The following is an 18297-nucleotide window of genomic DNA, read 5'->3' as shown; positions in this document are numbered from 1 at the left end:
GGCTTGGTATTCCAGTAGTTTCAGCCTATGTTTGTTGTGCTTCCAAAAAAATTGAAACCACAGATCATTTTTACTTGTATTTGGCAAAATGGCAGATCAATCGTGGACAAAATTTAGCTCATTGTATGGTGTTCCCCTTATTCCCATGAAATCCACAAAAGAAAGACTGCTATATTGGCTAGAAAAAGGTAGTAGTAGGCTTTCTCAAGTACAGGAATTACTGGCTTCGGTCCCCCTCTTTATTATGGAAAGAAATATGTAAAAGAAAGTTTGAAGGGCACTACAAAATGGTTGGGCAGATAATTACAAATGGGTGCATGAAACTTGTTGGTCAACGCCGAAAAGGAGCCTAGTTTTATTATTAGTCTGACTCTCGAAGCTTTGGGGGTCCATCCTTTGTAACTTCGTCGTCCAAAATACCTTTTGGAAGCCTTCAAGTCCAGCCTAGTGTAAGGTGAATGTTGATGGTGCCTATAGAGGTAATCCAAGAGCTTCGGGGGTTGGAGTTGTCTTCCGCTCTGACAATGGGCAGTTTATTTTTGCTTTTGCTTCCTTATATACTCACTCAACAAACACAGAGCAATCTTTGACTCTATTTATTATGCCAAGGCCTTAGGAATCATGAGACTTGTGATAGAAAGTGATTCCTTAGTGATGTCTCAGATTCTTATAGAAAAGTCAGATCCTCCTTGGAATATTCTCTCTTGGTTAGATGACATAGCAGATGTATGACCAAGGGCTTTGAGGTTCACTACACTTACATTTGTCGAGAGGGTAATACGGTGGTAGATAGTTTTGCTAACCTAGCTTGTGACAGTTCGGGGAACCTTCTCTCCGATTCCAAGGATAATCTCCCATGACACATCTAGTTTTTAATTCTTGATGCTTCTTTGTTTCTTCCTAGAATTTGTTGTAAATAGTGTTTGGGGATGAGTTTCTGTTTATACTTTAAGAGCTTCTTGCATTGTTTTGGAATTGGGGCAAGGTGGGCTATGTCCTTCCATGTATCTATTGGTTTTTCTTGATATTCTAATGAAATCTTAAGGTGGCACCCCCTCCACCTGGAGTGAAAAAAAAAAAAGAGAATCGTAAACCACAAAGAGTCATGGATTTCACTTTAGTGTAATCCTAATCGTGAGATGAGAACAGTCCAACTCCAAAAACCCGAAGGAAGTTAGTGGTAGTTGCAAAGGTTAGTGATTTAGGGAAGTGAGAGAGAAAACGTGGTTCTCCCCTCCCCCCTTAATGGGATTAATCAATATGGTGTTCATAGGTCCCCATATGGGTATGGGCCTTATTTATAGTGTTTTGACCTTTATCTTGTTAGATAGTATATGCCCTTAGCTCCAATCAGAATTATGTATATTATGACATTTAATGTAAATGAATAAAATACATATTTGATTCAGATTATTATGATGTGTTTCTGTGTAGTATCCTTAAAACTGAATACAAATGAGACTCGTGTTAGTTTAGAATCTTTACAGCCGTTGGATAGATCTAGGGAGATTTATCCTGCCAAGGCTGACATTGATGTGCCATCAAGTTGGTTGGGGTGGTTTGTTTCAGCTGCCAGGGTGAGACCTGAGGTATATGTAGTGTGAGTTTTCTTGAAACTCTGAACCGGACCAAAATTCCAATATTGCCCTGGACCTTAGATATAGATGAGCAAAACTGTAATGTTACACCTGACCCCTAAACTCGATTATGATACTACACTAGGTATCGGATTGGGCCGTCTTTGATATGCCATTTAGTGAGATGCTTAGAGGGGGTCAAAACCTGGGTATATTGAGACAGTCCGAGAATTCATCTGAGTGGGTGATCATAGTGACAGGATCAGCCCCTTTGTCGGACAAAGTAAATGATCGGGGATGCACTCTCTCTGATGGAAACCAAAGTTGTCGGCAATCGATTTCAACTGTTGAAATTTGTTTTGCAATATATATATATATATATGTGTGTGTGTGTGTGTGTGTGTGTGTGTGTGTGTGTGTGTGTGTGTGTGTAAAATGTTTTAATTCCCGAGATCTATGTGAGTAGAGAGTGCAACACTATACCTTGCAACCGAGGGTGAGGTCCTCTCTTGTCGGGCAGTGTTTGATCATTATGGGCTGAGAGGTTAAGTATAAAACCATTGAGGGTAATACCTTATGGGCTAATCTTGCATATGCCCACAATCCCTAGGGCTTGACCCAAGTACCATTTAGTGTAAATGTTAGGCCCATTAAGAGCCCATGGTGATGGACTCAGGGGTCTACTGTCTCCTACAGTGAATTCGGCCAGGCCTTGTGACAGAGGCTAAGCTGAACCCATGTAGTTGATGTGTAAATCAATGTTTGGGTCCCACGCCATACAAGGATAGTCAACTAGGTAGTAGATAAAGAGGATAAATGCGCACATAGACTTAGCGGGCTTAAAGCCCAATTCGAACTGGCTTAAGAAGATTAATTAAATAAGGGGTGGTTCTGGGATTTGGATCAGCTGATAGGATAAGGGATTATCTCTATCCACTTAAAGAGTCCAAATCCAAATAAATATTTAGATAAGGAAACTTCTAATTTGATTAGGAATGTTGATCTTTATCTACAGAAAAAATAAGGGCATATCCTTATCTCTTAAAAAGAGTCTATATCCAATTAAAAGATTTGGATTAGGAAACTCCTAATATGATTAGGAGAACCTCTCTTTAAGGCTATAAATAGGAGAGTTGGGCGAACCCACAAAAACACAACATATAGTCTACTGAATTAAGAGAGAAGACAATATATAGTTTGACTGCTTCTGTCTTCTGCTCTTGTTCCTCTACTCTTGCCACCCTACCTAGTTTGATATCCACCAGTGTGAGTGATCAAGAACAGTTCTTGATATTTCCCTTTGCTAGAAAAGGAAATCTGAAGTCGTGCTCGCCAGCCCTCCACCATACTCTTGTTGAAGAATTTGGTTCATGCTGAAGAACCGTCCTACTGATTTTGCTTCACCACACACTGTGTCATCTTCAGTGGAAACAGTCTTTGGTCTTCTCCTTGGGCGTGAACACCTTCATTAGGGGTTTACTATTACTCCATATCAAGTATATCCCTCTACTCCCTTTTGGTTTCAGATCTGGTCCGGTTTGGTTTCAAGATTGATCATTGAAAATGCAGTTTTATAAAATAGGGAATGCGATTCCCACATGGGAGAGAGAAACATTTTTGAAATTTCGCCCAACCTTCCCGTAGGGTTCAGCCATCCATATGATGGATCTCTCATCCTTTCATACCTTCCATAAACTTCATATATTTTCTTTTTGTCCATTTTGTCCTTAATTAATGCACACGTATTTAATTGGTATTCTAGAAATTAGTTAAATGTTATTATTCTAGAAAATTCTAGTTCTTGAATTGTTTGTAAATAATTAGTGGACAATTGGTCTGACCTGGATTTATACGGGTTAGTCGAGTTAATGTACTTGCATAAATCCACTATCTCACATTACCCCCTGCTTAAAAATAGTGAAAGTCGTTTGTTAAGCAGAAATTGGGTCAGGTGTTTTAATTATTAATCTTAGGTTGTGAGTGAGGAGGTAAGGCAACAATGGGGGTCTACTTGAAAGACGGTAAATGGCTCTAGAGGGAGAAGGAAGAGCAGTGGAAGAGTTATAGAAAGCTTTAATGAAGCTTTAATGGAGGTTGTAGGAATGCTGAGAATGAGCACGGATGGGCAAAGCTTACAGCAAGGAGACGATAATGTACATGTGTGGAAAGATCCGGGCCTCCTTTATAGAGAAGACCCCTTAATAGAATAAGAACTCACATGATAAGAAAGCGAACTTTTTCTAAAATGGGGGAGTTTGTTAGTCGGTTAAATGTGGAGCAAAGAGGTCATGAATAAGGCTTTGCCACGTGCCACTTCTATGAAGGCTCATGAGCCTCACGCTGCGCTACGAATGTTGATGCAGGAAAGCTGGGACTAGCATATTTCTACGCTACAACCTAGGTGTAAAAATGTTAAGTAAGGACTTTTAGGCCTTGAAACTATCAGTGCAAGCACAATTTTCCAAAGATGGCGCATCATGTTAATATTTGGAATGGCAGCCTCTAGTGAGAGAGCCTTGACACAGGTGCAGCAACCCTTCTAGCCCCATTGTGCTCACATGGTTAGGACAACTCCATGGCCACTATGCTAATAAGTTCACAATGGACAAGGAATAATGGTACACAACTACAAAACCCTTCATGTATATTTACATTGTGAAGTAAAAAGGATAAGAAAATGGGATCCACCTCAATCGCATCGGTTCGTCATACTGTTACAACACCACTGGTGGAAATCTACAACAAGTCCCTTGATCTGTGACTTCAGTGCATGCCGCCTCAACCCCCTAAACAAGAGAAAGTAAAATGTTTAGAAATGCATAGATACACAACAAACCAAAAAAAAAGGATATAGAAAAGATTTAAGTTCGATACCCAACGCTATGAGCCCATTTTCTTTTGCCTTTTGGCTAAAAATAACTATGACCCTATAGTAACCCGTCCCTTTTGAGGGAGCCTCCTTCATTGGAGAGCTGGCCTTGCTCCCTCTTTCTTCACCAATTACATTAACCTCCACCCCCAATAGGGCTCTTTGGCACGATCTCGGGACTTGTTGTTGTTGCATGCAGTCCCTTCGTATGTACCACCCTCAATAGCCTGTGGGAGAGGAGCTTTCTTCTTTCTCAGCATTAGGAGTCCTCTGCATAGATTTCTCCTTGGGGGCGCCATCCTCTTCGATGCAAGAGAATTACTTGGCTCAACAATCTAACCCTGCGTAGGTCTTTCACCTTCTCCCTTCTTTCTTTTTCTTTTTTTTTCCCCAGTCTCCTACACCTTCCTTTGCCCATGTTTCCCCTTTCTCCCCACCCCACGACCTTCTGGGGTTGGAATAGAAGTTCAAGGAAAATGTTCTTATGTAGAAATTCCTTTTACACTACAAACTGCTTTCTTAGACTTATAACTTCTTCAGACTTCATCATTGGCTCACACTCATGCGCCACAATCAGAATTTGATTACAACCAACATATGAAAACTTTCAATTTGGATGACAAAGCACATCCTTAACTTCACAAGACATGAATAAGGCCCCTATTGTGTCATACGCATACTGTTTCAAGAACCTATCTGGGCTATACAAACTTGTGCTATTGAAGATATGTAATGCTCCAGGCCAACAAGTAAGTTTAACCTCTTCCACATCCTTGTCATCGTGACCCACCAACAGTTCTTTCTCTTGTACACCTTCCACTTGCCTACCTATGCATAAATCCTACACATTATCAACTCATCACGCATAGAGATGATATATGAAAAATCCATTTCTACTTTTGCACTTCTCAAAACCAACCATGTTTAAATGCACTGAATTCTTATAGCACATCCAATGTTTCCCACCACAATGAGCCAAACTTCTTCTCTTATCACCCTCCCTGTCTCTCTTAATAATAGTCAACACAAAAGGTTCTAACATGTGAGGAGTGATCATGATCTTAAGTCTCGCACAACCACATGAACAAAAATGGGGTACAAATATAAGAGTTAACCTTCTTCAAGTTGGGATAAAACCCAATTTCCCATTTGTCATAGTTTGTGGAATTGGATTCTTGGAAACGGAACACTAAATCCTTATCGAAACCACTGTAGAAGATCACCAATTCATCCCCTATGATGACATCATAGTGCCCTTCTTGATCCATAAACCCTAAAACCAGTGACCTGTATACTCCATTTGTCTCCTTGGCTTGAAGTTCTCGTATCGTCTTGTCCAAATGGTTGAGGTCCAAATGCTCCAAATATGTTAGGAACGAGAAGCCAAAGTAGTTTTTAAAGAAGAAGAAGAAGCACTAGAAGCAGCCAATTGAGGCATCATTACAGAGAAAATGGTAGCAGAAGCAGAGAGAGACAACAAAGAAAGCTCTAAGAACAAGGGCAATAGGGAAGAAGATAAACAATATAGTTAGGAGATTCATATGTACAAGCAGTTTCCTTAAACTGTTATCCTTTAAATAAAAGAGAGGAACCCACATGCATTGTCACATGGTGCAATGGGGTTAACCCCGTGTCTAGGAAAAATTGCTCTATAGAGTTCTCTATTTTCAAAATTTGCACTTTAGTCCCTATGAACCTTATCATTACCTACCATGCATTTAATGGTTGCACGATTGTTACATTGATGTAGAAAAGGGAAATCATGTTAATTAGATTAATGAATAACACTTGAATACATTAATCACACCCCCATGTGTGCCAACACAAATGAAATATTAGATAAAAAGATTTAATTGTTACAAGCATAAGTACATAGCACCACACATTCTATATTGAAAACTAAAACCTTACCAATGCAATGTAGTTCCATAATGAAGTACCTTAGAGCAAAGCTTTTCATCATATATGCTCATTGTCAACACCCAATTTTTGTTCCGTCCTTTCATCCTTCTATTTTTGTACCTTCCTTTTAGACCCCAAAACTCGGAAACACAAATAGATCAACTTGAGACTTTCTAAAACCTAAAAGTCCTTTTCTTAACACAATGTATGGGACAAATAAGAACCTTGAGATCAACATCAACATCCATTCAGACATTACCCCCAAACTTAGGAAACTATAACTTAATTACACATTAGTTTTCATGACTATACTCCAAAGATCCACACCATTCATCATGCCAACTTTCTTTCTAACGGCCTTGATATATGTGATATTCAAACTCCAACTCCTTAAAATCAAATCCATCGCCTCAGTATCATTAGGATACAATCAACTAGCAAATCCCACCACAAATCTACAACGATCAACATCAAAAGCACCAAGATTTCATTTTGACGACCTTACATGACTAGAATTAAAAAACCAAGATTAACCATTTTTTCTCAGACCAGAACCATCCACTTGACTCCTTACTTTAATTCGTGCCTATCCACCAAATTTCAGCTCAAAATTTTCCTATTTTACCCCATTAAGCAAACATCCTATTTCATTAAATCTTATTTATTAGAGCTTATAATCCATCACCCCAATTTTATTTGACCAATCTAACCCCACCATTGTGTTTAAAAACCCAAAAATACCTGGCACAACAAATTTCATAACTAAACTCCTCCATTTTTAATTGCTAAAAAACTAAGATTCCGCTTCGAGCATTCTCGTTAATTAATAAACCATTGGTTAAAACCTGGACCTAAACTAAATCTGTCAATCCACACCTCTAATCAAAGATACATCACTTCCATCAGATGCAGAATGTTCAAATGTGCCTATCCACCAAGTTTCATCCCAAAATTCCCTTGTTTGTCCCTTCAATAAGCAAAGATTCTATTTCAATAAATCCCGTTGATCCGAAATTCTTAGCCTTAGATCTCCATCATCTTGGCCTTATTTGACCAATCAGACCTCACCACCACATTCAAAGACCAAAAATACCTTTGGACGTCAAATTTCAAGACCCAATTCATTCGTTTTATCGTTAAACTAGAAATATAACATTTCGACATGCTAAATTAAATTATCATACCATCTGTCCCAACATGAAACCTCAAAAGGATGATGGCTGATGTTAGACCCATTATTGACCTGTTCAAACACTTAGACCAATGAAATTTGGCCCAATAGAATCAAAAAGACCTAAAACCCCAAAATACCCCCACTTAGGACCAAGAAAAGACAAAATAACATTTTTATGCGAGTCAAATTTACATGTTCTGCTACTAATAGCCCCAAATACGAGACTACCATGATAAGAACGCCCTAGCTCCCATTGGATGCACAAAACCCATGAAAACCACCCCCAGATAGAAAAAAACCTTTCACCAATGAAGAAAGCTTGACTAGGCACCATTTTCTTTGAAAAATCTTTACATACTTTTGTAAAAAAGTTGTTTTCAAATCCAGGTCCTCTGATTGGATGAATTTCAAAACTATTTCCCTCATTTTCTCTATAAATACAAACCCAACTCAAGGTCTAGAAGAACTTAGGGGGAGATATAGAGAGATAAAAGACAAACGAAAGAGCCAAAGGTGAAGGGATAGGAAATCCATCATATGGACACCTAAGATTGCAGAATAAAGGGGGCGAATTTCAAAAATTTTTCTTTCCCTTCAACTGGGAATTGAATTTCCTATTTAGAAAATCTTATTTTCAATGATCATTCTTGAACCACAAACTGAACTAGATCTAAACCAAAAGGAGGAGAGAGAGATAATACCTGATACAGAGAAATAGTATCTCTCAATGGAGGTATTCACGCCCAATGTGGAAACCAAAATCTGCTCCCACTGAAGATGGCGTAGTGCAAGGTGGAGCGGAATCAGCAGTGTCCTTCCTAAAAACTTGATTCTTCCCAAAAATCACTTGGACGGTTTGTGAATACAACTCCTACCAATATTTTCTCCAAAAGATTGGAATCAATATCCAATCTCGATTTCTCCCAAGCAATGGAGATCGAACTGCTATAGGCGGCGACTACAGGAAGGAGGCGGCTAGAAAGAATTTGCAGGGTACAGAATTCTCCCCTCTGTGACCTCAGCTCTCAAGACAAGACTTGAGTCTGTTGGATGATGTGTCTAAAGGCTGCCGCCCCCTCTTCCTTTTATAGACTTAAAGGGATCAACTACTAATTTAGGAGTTGCTAACCCAAATCATATATGGATTAATGTCCCTTTAAGATAATGGATAATCCTTATCTTATCTATAGATTAGATCAACCAGCTCCTAATCTAATTAGGAAGTTTCCAAATCTAAATCTCATTTAGATCTTGGACTCTCTGAGTGGATAGGGTGTGGGCCCAATCCTATCAGCTGATTTTATCTCAGAATTCGCCCCTTAAAAACTAATCAAATTAGCCCAGTTCAAAATGGGCTTAAGGCTCATTTAGGTTATGTATTCATCAAGCCTTCCAAATTGCTGCCCAATTGGACTTCCTTGTATGGCGTGGGACCCAAACATTGATCTACACATCAGCCACATGGGTTCAGCCCAGCCACTGCTACAAGGCCTGGCCGAATACACTGTTATGGATAGTGCACCCCCTGAAACCCAACAGATGGGCTCTATGGGCCCAACACTTACCCTAAGTGGTCCCTGGGCCAAGCCACCTTGTAACACCCAGGGACTATGGGTAGATGCAAGATTATCCCATTAGGTATTATCCTCAATGACCTTACACTTAACCTCTCAACCCATAATGATCATACACTCCCCGACAAGAGAGGACCTCTCCCTCGGCTCCAAAGAACAGTGTTGCACTCTCTCAAGTATGGATCCCGGGAATTAAAACCTATTTGCAAACATTTTGAAAGCATAATATATATATATACTTTTATATCTCATATAAAATATATTTTGCAAAACAAATTTCAACGATTGAAATCGGCTGCCGGTAGTCTTGGTTTCCATCAGTGAGAGTGCATCCCCGATCATTACCTTTGTCCGACAAAGGGGCTGATCCTATCACTATGATCACCCACTCAGACGAATTCTCAGACTATCCCAGCATACTTAGGTTTTGACCCCCGCTAAGGATCTCACTGATTGATACATCAAAGACAGCCCAATCCGACACCCAGTGTAGTATCATAATCGAGTCTAGGGGTCGGGTGTAACTTTCCAGTTTTGCCCATCAATCTCCAAGGTCCAGGGCAATATTAAAAATCTGGTCCAGTTCAAAGATTCAATTAATCTCACACTGTATGTGCGTAGGGTTTCACCCTGGTAGCTGAGACAAGCCACCCCAACCGACTTGGTGGCACCATAGTGTCATCCTTGTCAGGAAAGGTCTCCCCAGACTGACCCACTGGCTGTGAACATTCCAAACTAACACGAGCCTCATTAAGTGTGCAGTTTAAGGGTATCACACAGAAACATACCAAGGGAACATGAATCAAATATGCACTTTTATTCATTTACAAAAAACTCATAAAGTACATCATTTTGATTGAAGCTAAGGGCATACAAAACTGTCTAACAAAAGGAGCATTCCTAACTCTTGTAGGTGCCTCATTTGCGGAAAAAACCCCAAGCATTTAAACTTAAAATTCCAAATCCACTCACCGTGTTTCAGATTTAAAACTTGCACAACATCCCCAAGCTTCCAACTATTTAAAAGCTCTTCCAAACGCATTTAAGTCCTCTCTTTGTTCAGTTCAGCTATGAGAATCTTAGTAATGAGGTTACATATGAGAGGTAAGTCTTTAACATCATCTTTTAGCTAAAGTTTTTATTTCTGGTTTCTTGAAGTTCTAAAACCTTGGAGAACTTGCATTCTCAACTTCTAAGATTAGAATAGAGGTAGAGAGAGGCAAGGGACTTAGGAAAATTAGTATCTAAGGCCTAATAACATCACCTTAAAATCAGTCTTACGAGAAGTTGAGGTCATGTTTCTCCAGATTTCAAAAATTTTAACAACAAATTTTGTTGTTTTTCATAAGAAATAGAACATAGACAACTCCCGTAATGGACTGCTACAACATCTTGGAGAGAGGGGTGCCTAACACCTTCCCTCTCCCAATCTTTGGAATCCAAATTCTCTTGGTTGTGTCTTTTCCTATGGAGACCAGAGTCACTATCAAAGAGAAAAATCAAATTTTCAAAACTGAAAATGAGGGCCCATTTCTTCTAAAAATTGGGTAGCAATTCCATTACTTTGATCCATCCATGAGCTTCCCAAAGATCACACTTATTAACAAAAAGGGGATACCTAAGGTTAAGTAATCACAAAATTACCATACCACTTTTAAAACTATATGCTTATTAACAAAAATACTTTTGTCAATAAGCAAGGGGCTAATGCAAGTACCTGGGTTCAAGATCCAAGGAGATTACATTGTAGACACTCAAAAAAATGACCATAGTGCAATCACATCACACTTGCAAACCCAAGCTTCACATGACTTAGTCACAGTTAATAGTTTAAAAGTCTTATAGAAAAATCCCACTTATGTCTTAATTACAACAAATAGGCATCCTTGAGATGGGACATAGTAAGTCTTGGTCATAGCGTACAACAAAACAGAGCTTACCACAGACATTAGTATCTTTTGATTTAGTGCAACAACAAAATGATTTTTTTAGCTGTAATGACATATCGCCAAAATGCGACAATGTAGCCACGTGATGTACTCATAAAAACCATGACAATGCTACTTGAGCATCGCAACGTACTGACATAACACACAAAAGTAGTATAGTAATACACCACCATGTCAATGTTTCAAACAACTGCTTAAGGAAAGGACAAAATCACTATGATAATACACTAGTGTGTTAGAGTTTCAAATAAATGCTTAAGGCAAGGAGAGGCTCCTAAAAGTGGTGTTGTAACCAAACTTGTGCTCACATGCAGACCCTAAGGAGAATGGTAGGAACCTAGACCCCGTGATCTTCACTATGACACATGGCCAAACCCTATTTGTGACCTCTCTGTTCCAGATGTAATTGACTAACAAACTTTCCTACTTTGGAAAAACTCCCTTTCTTATTACATGACTTTCGATTCTATTACGGTGTCCTCTTTTTAAATAGAAAAGGTCTAAAACCTTCCATTCATATACACTATCATCTCTTTGGTGTGTGTGTGTTCTTCTTAACTACATTCTTAACCTTCCCAAAACCTTCATTAAAGCTTTCATAAAGCTATCTGCAACTTCTCCTCCTCCTAGATCCATTGGACATATTTAGACCAGACCCTCATTGTTTCCTTACCTCTTCAAAATTCTAAAACAATTCAACTTTGAAGAATTTTTGAAAATATTAACACAAAGTGTTTGATGAAGTTTTTAAAAGATTGGCCCTCAAAATTTTTAAGAGATTTATAAGACATTAGCCCCAAAGTGTCTAAGGATTTTTTTGAAAGATTAGTCCTCAAAATTTTTAAGAGATTATAGAAAGATTGTCCTCCAAGTGTTTGAAGAATTTTTAGAAAGATCAGCCCCCAAATTCTAAAGAGATTTTAGAGAGATTACCCTTAGAGATCTGAAGCAATTTATCAAATATTCTCCCCCAAGTGTTTGAAGAATTTTTTAAAAGATTAGCCCTAGATTTATAAAGAGATTTGTGAAATATTAATCCCCCAAATTTTGAAGAGATTTATGAAAGATTAGCCCTCAAATCTCTGAGGATTTTTTTTAAAAGATTATTCCCTTGATGAGACAAATTGTACAAGGTTGTAACTCTTAATGTATGTGCAACCAGTGCTCTTGTTTACCAGTATGTTCCAAGCTTTGAGGTTGTATAGTAAAAATATGAGATTATAGTAAGGTTGAGCAAGATTATTACGATCAAAGTCATACTAATTAGATAAGCGAGATGAGATTAGTACATAGCCATGAGGCCTATTGTCATACAATGTGTGACGTCATATCCATGAGAGGAGGCATGAGGACGAGTTTAAAAGCAAGGCATGAAGTTAAAATAGTATGAAATGTATTGAATGAGGTTTCCATGAGGCAAGTTTTCTTCTGATGTTATAGGTATGTACTCGAGTGTGTATGATCATTTTGTGGAATTATTTGTGAACTTGTGAGTTTATGATGTTTAAGTGTTCAGAAATATTATCTTATAACTATGAGTGTACGTAGAGTGAATCATTAGGCTAGATTACTGGCTGCTAACCTTTGAAAAGTGCAAGGCTGCATTTATGACCACATTTTTATGGCATGGCTATAAAGTTCCATATGTCATAGTATGAATTACCACCACATAAGGATGTGAGCTTATGATCGGCATATAAGTGTATAAATTATGAATACGTAGGTTTATAATTTTCTAGGTTCGACCTTAAGTATATGGATCATACATACATGCATTTTTGAACTTATGATTTGAACTACCTGTTATATGCATCAAACACTGTTTGTGTAGGAGAGTTCAAATTATACGGACATATGAGCCATTAGTGATTACTTACATGAGTTATGTACATATAGAACCATGAGTTGTGATCATGGGCTATGTAGGTATACGCATGAGGTATATGAATTTATAGAAATACTGAACATAACATATCATGTAAGCATGATAATATTTCATTTTCACTATGTAAGCATAATATGAATGCATGAAGTATGATCTTGTTCATGCCTGGGAAGGCTAGGGCTTTGCTTAAAGTGCCTAGAGAGATCAGGGCTTTAATAAATTCTTGGAGATACTAGAGCTTTGATAAATTCCTGGAGAGACCAAGGATTTACTATATGTATTATCACTAAGCTTTGAGGCATGGTGCCTTTTGTAATATATAGACATGAAGTCTTTTGTAATATAGAGGCATGGAACCTACGGTAATAGCATTAAGATTTTGAGGTGTAAAGCCTTTTTGTAGTAAATTCTAGAATTACCATCGAATTGAAACCCCCTGGAGTTACCAGTTTGGCTTTAAGCCTTTCTTTTGATATTAAGTTGGGCCATTAAGGCATAGAATTTTCTCTTAGAGTTATTGTCAAGTTGGAGCCCTTGGAGTTACTATCTTTTGATATTGAGTCGAGCCATAGAGCCATGGAATATTCATTTGGAATTATCTTCGAGTTGGAGCCCCTAAAGATTACAAGTTTGACTTTAAGCCTTTCTTTAAATATAGACGGGCCATAAGGTGCAAACTCTCTTCTGGAATTATTGCCAATCTATAGCCCCTAGAGTTATCACCTTTTCTAGATTTACCATTGAGTTAAAAACCCTGAGGGTTATTCGGTTGGCTTTTAAGCCTTTCTTTTGATATAATCAGACCATTGAGGTGTGAAATCTCTTCTAAAATTACTATCTAGTTGAAGCCCCCTCAAAGTTACCAAATTTACCGTCAAGCCAGAGGCCCCCAAAGTTAATGGCTTGGCTTCTAAGCCTTTGTCTTATAATCCAATGAAGTTGTAGGACTTTGTGTCATGGCTGGCATTATTGTCGAGTTAGAACCCCCATAGTCAAAGTTTAAAATTTCAATACGATATGCCCAATACAAGGCATATTGTTTTGTATCTTTGAATAATCGATATAGTAAATGGTAAGAAAAGGGGTGTTAATTTTTTCTACCATTTTATTACCATATCACGACATGTCAAAAATGCATTGGTGGCATACCAATCTAGACGCTACTGCAACGGAGGTGTATTAGTGAATACACTACGAATTCCTAAAGGGCCAAAATGGAAAAAATACAAAAAATAAAAATAAATGTTAATCATCATGTTTTATGAAGAATTTTCAAATTTTCTCAAAATATATTATGATTTCTTGTGTTTTCCGTTTGAATGCTTGAGGAAACTTAAATCTATGTTGATCTACATTTCATGTATTGAAAATCATATAATTTTTTGGTGTTATTTATAGATTTATGGATCTTTTGAAGAAATTTGGGAAAAATATAAAATAACTAAAAACGAAAAATTTAGAAATACATATTTTTAATTTGCCCATAAAAATATTGAGTATGTTACATATTTATGGATGATCTATCATATCTATAGAACAATTGAAATTTCTTCTTTAATATTTATTTTTTATTTTTTTGTAATTTTTAGAATTTAAATATAAATAATAATTATTTATACTTTTTTGTGGTCTGCCCATAAAGATTGAGTATGTTGTAGATCCCTGAACGATTTATCATATCCATATAATACTTTCTTGTGATCTAACCATAAGGGTTGAGTATGTTATAGATATATGGATGATCTATCATATCCATAGAGCAATTGAAATTCCTTCTTCAATATTTATTTATTATTTTTCAAATTTTTGGAATTAAAAAATAGGATTGTAATATATCATATATATTCACATAAAATTTGTGCCAATGTATATTTTATGGTTAGATAGGATATTTAAGTATAAGATTATAATGAAGTTTAGAAACTAGAGAAAATTACATAAAAAAAAAGATCAAATATATTCTATATGATATGATGATACAATTTTATGATTTATTTTTAATTAAGAAGTAGAAATTGATGTATCCATAACCCATGCAATTTTGTGTCAAAAATTAAAATTTTGAATTTTTTTTAAATAGAAAATAACCATTTGAATATCAAAAGAGTTATTGCTTTTATTTTCGTGAATAATTTTTATAAGGGGACTAACCTAAGTAATACCATGGATTGATGACTGAGATCAAACTAATTGAATCCATGGACCTGTTAAAAAATGCAATTTTGTGTCAAAAATTAAAATTTTAATTTTTTTTAAATAGAAAATAACCATTTGAATATCAAAAGAGTTATTGCTTTTATTTTCGTGAATGACTTTTATAAGGGGACTAACCTAAGTAATACCATGGATTGATGACTGAGATCAAACTAATTGAATCCATGGACCTGTTAAAAAGGAAAGTAAACCCTTAAAGTAAATCTGTGGATACACGCCTTAAAAACAAAGCAAAAGAAACAAACTAACCATAGATTCGCTAAGTATAAAAAGTAAGTCCATGGACTATGCTCACTAAAGACAAAATCTAGGGAACAAACAACTATAACGGTTGTTACGTTGATAGAACGTATCCCCTCAAACGTGACAAATAGTAGGAACCTGTGAAAAACTTTCTGGAATGCTTGACTCTCCCTTTTTCTTATAAATAGGAGGTTCCTTGACGTGATGAGGGGGATATCCATTCGTCTATAATTAAGACACATCAAAGCTCTAATTATTTTCTCAAAGTTCTGACCTCATTCTTTTATCCATCCTTAAAGTTGCTCTTTCTAGCTTTATTGCTATCTTTCTCCTCTTTTCGTCCTACACAGGTTCTCCAGACCATTATCATAGTGCCTACATTGCAATAGAATCTTTGGTTTCAATTTTTGTGGATGTGCATTACGATGTTAACAAGAAAGAATATCACCACCTTTGTCTAAGACAAGAAACTTGCCTAACAACCTATACTGGAGGATCCTTTATTAGATTCATCGACATGCTAGAAAGGTATATGGATTAGAGAAGAGATTAAACAAAATGGAGGATCTGCTGCATCAGTGTTTCTTTAAGTTAGAAGAGAAGCAAGACCAACTTTTTAGTTGGCTTAAAGAGAGAATTGTAGTGCAAATTTCACTAGCGCAACCGTTAGCAACAGCGGTTCTCGAGCTCAAGTGACATCAATTCATCACCATCACGACCGAGACCGAACAACATCAACTTGATTTTCCTTCATTGGAAGCATCGCTAAGAATGCCTCCATGGCCATTGTCACCAGCTTCCCTTGTCCTTGCAACTTTAGACCCATGATCTCCATTAGCAAGTGACTGGAAGAACCGTCTAATGGACGCCAAGAAGGGTGCGGAATGGGGGCCGAATTTCAAAAAAATTTCCTACTTTCTTCCAACTGGGAATCATATTCCCTAAATTTAGAATACATTATTCAAGGATCCTACTTGAACCATAAACAAACCAGATCTAAACCAAAAGGAAACAGGAAGGATTATACCTGATCTGGAGAAATATTATCTCCCAAAATTGGTGTCTCTTCTCTCTGGAGTCTGTGAGAGATCAAATCTCAGATTGCAGGATGTGTTTCTTGCTTACTCAAAACCCCTAGTTCAAAATCTGATATTTCTGCTAGGGTTTTCTCCTCTTTCTTCTTGATTAAGAAACCTCCCCATATTTTGGGAGTTATCCCAATTCAAATCAGTATTTGGATAGGGGTTAATCTTAATCCTATCTGCAGATTAAGTTAGTTAACTCCTGATCTTATCAGGAGGTTACCAGATTCAAATCTAATTTGAATTTGGTCTCTAAGAGTGGATAAGTTTAAAGACCCAATCCTTTTACTAGTATTAATCTCAGATTCGCCCCATGAACTGGTGATCATATCAGCCCAGTTCGAAATGGGCTTTTGGCCCATTAAGTGTTCAGTGTTTAACTAGTTTCCAACCTGCTACCCAGTTGGGCTTCTTTGTATGGCGTGGGACCCAAGCATTGATCTACACACCAGCGACATGGGTTCGGCCCAGCCTTTGTTACAAGGCGCAGTCGAATTCACTAAAAGACTCAGTGACCCCCTTGAGCCCATCACATGGACCCTATGGGCCCAACACTTACATTAAGTGGTCCCTGGGCCAAGCCATCTTATAAAAACCCAGGGACTGTGGGCAGGTGCAAGATTAGCCCATCAGGTATTATCCTAAATGGTCTTACGCTTAACCTCTCAGCCCTTAATGATCAAGCACTGCCCGACAAGAGAAGACGTTTCCCTCGGTTGCAAGGAACAGTGCTGCACTCTCTACTCACATGGATCCCGGGAATTAAAATCTTTTGCAAATCTTTTGATACCATACATATACATATATGTAATTTTTGCAAAACAAAATTCCAACGATTGAAATCAATTGCCGGCAATTTGGTTTCCATCAGAGAGAGTGCATTCCCGATCATTAGCATTGTCCGACAAAGGGGCTGATCCTGTCACTATGACCACTCACTCAGATAAATTCTCAGACTGCCCCAACATGTCCAGGTTTTGACCCCCACTAAGGATCTCACTAAATGACACATCAAAAACAACCCGATCCGACACCTAGTGATGTGTCATAATCGAGTCTAGGGTCAGGTGTAACTTTCCAGTTTTGCCCATCTATCTCCAAGGTCTAGGGCAATACTAGAAATCTGGTCCGGTTCAAGGGTTCAAGCAATCCCATACAGCATGTGCCTTGGGTCTTACCCTGATGACCGAAACAAGTCATCCCAACACTTGGTGGCACATCAGTATCAGCCTTGGCAGGATAAATCTCCCCAGACTTATCCAATGGTTGTGAACATTTAAAACTAACACAAGTTTCTATAAGTGTCCAGTTTTAGGGTCTTACACAGAACTACACCAAACAACATGAATCAAACATAAACTTTAATTTATTTCCACTAAATAACAAAAGTACATCAAATCCGATTGAAGCTAAGGGCATACAAGATTTTCTAACAACCACCCAGCCCTATTCACCTACAATATGCAAGAGGTTCTAGCCATTATGGAAAGGCTACTTGCGGATGGGAGGAGTCAATGACCACAAGTTGCCCAACTACCCGCAGAAGAGGAAAAGTGGAGTGTCTGCTTTTGCAAGTTCCACCAAGCAATCTCGCATAACATCATGGATTGCTACAAGCCCCATAAGTACTTAAAGGAATTCATGTAGCTAAATGATCCTTCTGACGGGTTGTCGAAGCCCTCAAAATTAACGCTAGTCCCACAATAAAATTTTTGTAGTAATAGTGGTACTTGGTCGAATCCCACAAGGAGATAAGGAATAATTTCTTAGCTGAATGCGCAATATAATAGAGTGGGAAAATTAAATAATTAAAATTTCTAAAAGAACA

The sequence above is a fragment of the Nelumbo lutea genome, chromosome 3, assembly GCF_056320005.1.
Source record: "Nelumbo lutea isolate HS-2025 chromosome 3, American lotus-T2T, whole genome shotgun sequence".
NCBI lineage: Eukaryota > Viridiplantae > Streptophyta > Magnoliopsida > Proteales > Nelumbonaceae > Nelumbo > Nelumbo lutea.
This window is presented reverse-complemented; position numbering follows the sequence as displayed.